Source organism: Apteryx mantelli, chromosome 7 (assembly GCF_036417845.1).
Source record: "Apteryx mantelli isolate bAptMan1 chromosome 7, bAptMan1.hap1, whole genome shotgun sequence".
NCBI lineage: Eukaryota > Metazoa > Chordata > Aves > Apterygiformes > Apterygidae > Apteryx > Apteryx mantelli.
In genome coordinates, this window is record NC_089984.1 from 35,037,291 (window position 1) to 35,042,734 (window position 5,444).

A 5,444-nucleotide genomic window follows, 5' to 3' on the forward strand; every position below is an offset into this window, starting at 1 on the left:
CCATATTCTTGGCCAGCCCCAGCCAACAGCAGACCACAAATCGCTATCAAGGAGCAGATTTCTTCTTGATTTTGGCGTTTAGCAAGTTTCCTGCCCGCGGGGTGAACTCCTCACATCCAGAGGCAGTCACGACAAAGTGTGAAACACAGGTGCACCAGGAACTGTCTCTGAACAGGGGACAAAACACAGCAAAGAGTTCAAAGGGAATTGGGTGCTTTCCTTAATTTTAATTGATTCTTAACTGCATGCTTGCATTGACTAATTACCAAGGGGCTGATTCAGCTCCCTCTGAAAAACAGAACCTATATCAATAGCCAGAGCCAAACACTCCTTCCTGGAAATCTACAGAGCACAATAGTAAATACAGAGAACTGGGACTATTCATGTATTAACAATACAGCGGCAGCAGCCCTTTATTGTTACACACATTGTTAAACCCACAAAGAGCAACTGGTAGGTTAAATCTATTTTAGCTGGGAAAGCTTGACAAAAATCCTTGCCACCAAGCATTTGATACTGATCACAGTGTCACATCAGGGAACAGCAAGCTCAAAAGAAGAAGTCATTTTTATTTCTGAACTTTAGAGGCAACGGCCTCTCCTCTACACTGGCTCCCCAGGTCTTAGTCCTCTTAGTAGGAGGTGGGCTTTTCTTTTTTTCTTTTTTTTTTCCCCCCTGTACCACTCAATGAGAGCAGATTCGGGGGGGGGGGGGGGAAGGAAAAAAAAAAGAAGGAAACATACAATGCTGTATTGAGGCAACACAGGTGTATGGGGAATGTGAATGCAAGCTTCCTTCTCAAGGGAAATCAAATCCAAACGTTGGGATCGCAGCAAAGGGTGTGGCTTGCGAAGCAGCAGAATGGCTTGCGGTGATCAATTAGGGCATAAGACAGTTGTTCTCTTACACAGAAGCATCCAACCTGGAGCATCTCTCTGAATAAATGCCTTGGAATTACCATGAAAGGCTCAACTCAGCTGGATTTGTTTGAGTTACAAACATTGCTTTAACCTATTTATTTTTCTTGGAGTTTTCTATGCAATGGGACTAGTTCTTTCCCAGTAACTCACCTCCATCTCAAATCACGCTAATTTTCATGACCTCCCAGGACGACTCTGCAAAGATCTCTGTTAAAAAAACTTGTGGGTTTGAGGAGGACACATGCCATAAAGAAGGTGGGAGACATTTTTTAACACTGTCCCCATTGGAAGGGTCATTTAATATGTCAGGAATATACTGTGGGAAGAAGGTGTATTAGTGTTGTCGAACGTCTGGAATCTATCAGTTGCCTAATCCTAGACTTCTTGTTTAGTTGATGGCAATGAGTAACTCCATAAGGGCAATTCAAAGCATCCAAAGTAGTAGCCCCTATTGATTTTATAATCCATGCATTGATTTTATAAGGATGTCAAAGATAGCTCTGGAAATTTAGTTGCCTTTCATATTAATGTGTCCCTCTTTAATATTACAAATGTCCTTTCCCATTAGTAAGAATCATGAGTCATTGGGAGGATAAGATCCAGGACTCTCAGTGCAAATGCTCGCCACTGTTTATAACCCCGTGCTCCGGAGTACTTGGATTAGCAGCAGATAGGAACTTACATATTCTGTATTTGTTGGAGAGAACATGTTACACTTGGTCCCTGCAAATCCTGCTGAGTGTGTATGAGTGAAGAGGGGTTTGGATTAAGATCTTTGGATAGATAGAATGTTCCTAGAACATACCAAATGCCTTGATACTGAAGTACTCACCAGAGGTCATTGTTGCTGTCATGCTCTGCAGGGAAACCTGGGATGAATGATTTTACAACCTAGAAGAAACTTCTCATCCCAGGATCTCCAAAAGGATTTTTCAAGGAAAAAAGCATGATCTGCCTCAGAATTGGGGCTGCATTAACCCTAATGCATTAGCCTTGAGACCTGTCCGAGCACCACCTTGCTAGATAATAACAAATTACTAGTCTCAGCTGACTCCTGTCCTGCCTGTGTCTTGTTTGCTCACTGCTAGGAGCATGTTGGGTCCCAGAGCAGGGTCCCTCTGTCTCTGTCACACCGTCGGCACAAGGAGGCTGGGACAGGAACCCAGCCCAGCTCAGAATCTCTTGGATTCCCCCAAAAGGGGCATCGGGCAGCACCTCTCAAATCACACATGAAAAGGCACAGCTTTCAGCTGCTTTGCCACATCCCCTCTTCTTGGTTCATCCTGCTGCATTTATGCTCCAAGGACACTTCCATGCAGACACTGTGCTCCAAATAAGCATCACCCACCTCAGCTCATGTGCTAGGTGCCTGAGAGCTACCCCAGGGCCAGGGGTAGACAGCAGACTTGATCCCGCTGTAGGAGGCAGAGACTCAAATATATCCCAGAGTTTCTGCAGAGTATTGCCACTCTGTTGCACACAGTTAACTTTATGGCTCAATTTTATGGACATACTTTATGCCATTGAAAGTCAGCCAGACAGTGTGAAGAGGTTGTTTGCTCAGCCATAGCAGGAGTATCCGAAAACACTGACATCTTGTGACAGTTTCGAGTGAGATGACAATAGAAGAGCCAGAGAGCCTGCAGGGTGTCCATGCTTCTTTAAGCAGTAGGGGTTTTAAAGAGGCTTTTACATATTATTGCTGCTCTTTACATGCCTTCAGCATCACAGCCAATTTGTGGACCCTGCTGCTGCCACTATCAGCAGGCCTGCATGGTCATTTAACCACATTTAAGCCCTAAGCTTCTGCCTAACTTTCTGCCTATCCATATGGTTACCCTTCAAATGAAAGCATGTTATGTTACAGCCTGGGGCTTGAGACAGTGTCAGAGCAGAGGAATCCCCCTGGAAAAAGCTCTGGCTCCCTTCTGCACGAGGTGTGAACAAACCATGGTGAACCTCATGCAAGCAGAGGAAAGGTGAGGGACAGATTTATTGAAGACTGTTGCTCAGCTATAACTATGTGAGTGCTCCTCTTCTGCCCCAGTGCAAAGTCGCACTGCCTTGCTTACCCCCAGTTTTCAGCTCGTACACGCAAACGCAGCTGAGACAGTTTCAAAAGCTGCCTGCTACCCCGTGTCCCTTAGCTGAGGCATCTGGCTGCCTCCCGGTTTGGCTACAGAAATCACAGAGCAGGGATGCTTGCCGGGCCGAAGTGAGAGGCTCGGGCCCAACAGCGGCCCCATCGCAGCCCGTGCTGGGCGCCTGGCCAGCGTGGCAGCGGCGGTGGCGGCGGCGTGGGCCGAACCGTGCCCTCCTGTTGCCAGGATTTCCCACGTGGCTGGCGAAGACCCGCAGGGCGCGAGAGGGGCTGGGGCGCGCGGCTGAGGGCTCCCCGGGGTGCTGCGTATCCCCTTTCCCAGCCGCCGGCCTCTACAACCGGCACCGGCGTCTGGCTGGCAGCCCACCCCGGCGCCCCGGGCCCGACACAGCCTTCAGCAGCGACGGGCCGCGACCGACGGGGAGATGGGGCCCCCGGGCGCCCCTCTCTTCAGACGGGCCCTTGCCCCCTCCTCCGCTCTTTCCAGCCCCTCCTGCAACCCGTGGCCCCTCTCCCGGCGGCGGCGGTGCCCAGCCGCGCTCGGGCACTCGTGGCACCACAGCCGGGCGGCCGCACGGGGCCCCCGGGCCTCACTCGTGTAGCCGCTCACGGGCCGGAGCGGCGGCCGAGGAGGAGACACCGCGAGCGGCGCGGGTGAAGGAGCCCCTGCCCGAAGGGTGCGTGAAGACAGGCAGCAGCCCAGCCCAAATAAAACAGCTCTGTGTCGCAGAAAACTGTTTTCAAGCTCTTTAACGCCGCTGGTGCAGGAAACATCTGGCTACCGCGGCAGCGAGTGTTTACACGTGGGCCATGAGCGCGCGCCAGGCCTCGGGGAGGGGGCCGGGGGCGCCGCAGCGGGGGCGGTATTACGTCCTCGCCGAAACATCCCGCCGCCCGCCGCTCCCAGGGCCGGCGAGGGGCAGCCCCAAGCCGCTGCTGGAGAGAAGGGTGTTTGTCCGGAGAAACCACATGAAGGGCCGGCGCGCAGGCCAGGCCGTGCGCGTCTCCAAGCGTTTCGTCCGTGTTCAGCCCTGCGGCTGTTTGTTATCGTTTGAATTTTGAGGTTTTATTTACCAGAAATAAGGCTTTTTAAGCCCCGGCCACCCCACGCAAAGCAGGACAGCCCTGCCTCCCCATCCTCCTGTTGGCGCCCGAGCACTGCTGGGCTTGTTCGCGCTTCCCCGCGCCCCCTTGCCGGGGGTCCCGTGGGCGCCTCCGGGCCGGCAGCACCCCGGGTGCTCGGCCGGGCCGGGACTCGGCCCTCTGGGTTTCCGTGTCGCCGTCTGCGTGGCGAAACCACGCTAAAACCCTGCAGGTTTGAATTCCAGAATCAGTGAATCTGTCTTAAAAACAAATGATAAAATGTAAAGGAAATGGAGATTTTTGTTCGCATATTTGCTAGGGTCATGGTTTCGAACTTTACCAGCAGCTGCTGTGGTTGATTATTTTCTTTTAAAATTAATGTTAAGATCTTGGTGTGTTCACATGACTCCTGGAGCTGTCAATTTGAGGAAAATCCCCAAGACTCAATATAAAGCTGTGAAACCTGATATTGTTGGGGCTCAATTTGAAAGCTGTTTTTTAACTTATTTACATGGTAGAAAAACAATAAAAATAATATAAGACATTAATTGTTCCCCACTTGACAGCTATATAAATGTTGTTGAAAAATAATGGAAAGCTGAATAATTCAGTTCAGCTGTCCCAGCCTCTTCGTTTGCAGGAATAGGTTACAAGTAGCATAAAGTAAATAGATACAGAAAATTATGAGAAAAAATGTGGAAGACTTTCTGTGAAAATTTCCAATTTTAAAAGTTATTATTCTTCTAAAAGAAAAATCTGTATGCTGGTTGAGAAACCAGTCAGCATTTTTCATGTACTTTTATTAAAGAGAAACCAGACTGTTTTCAAATTTCTTCCTTTGAAAGAAGCTGAGGTGTTACGAATACTCTGCTAAGCAGAGTCCAGGTAAGGCTGATGAACTGCTTTAACCAGCCTCTGTTTCCAAAATTAAAGTTCTGTGGGCAGAAGAGGTCGTGAGGGTGGCTTGCTTTTTCTTTATTGAAGTTGTGTTTGGGCTTCACAGATTTTAAAGCCAAAAGGGACTATTACGATTCGCTTGCCTGACCTCCTGCATAACACAGACTGCAGAACTTCACCCAATAATTTTCGCATCAAACCCATAACTTCTGTTTGATCTAGAGCATATCTTTTACATCAAGACTGGATATCTTCTTAAAGACTTCAAAAGTGATGGGGAATCTACCAAGCTCCTAGATAAGATAGTTTGAATCTGTCTAACTTCAGCTTTCAATCATTGGATCTCATTATGCCTTTTTCTGCTAGATTAAAGACCCCTCTTCCATCAGAAATCTCTTCCCCATGTATGTACTTGAAGACCCTGAGAGGGTGATAAGAGAGGA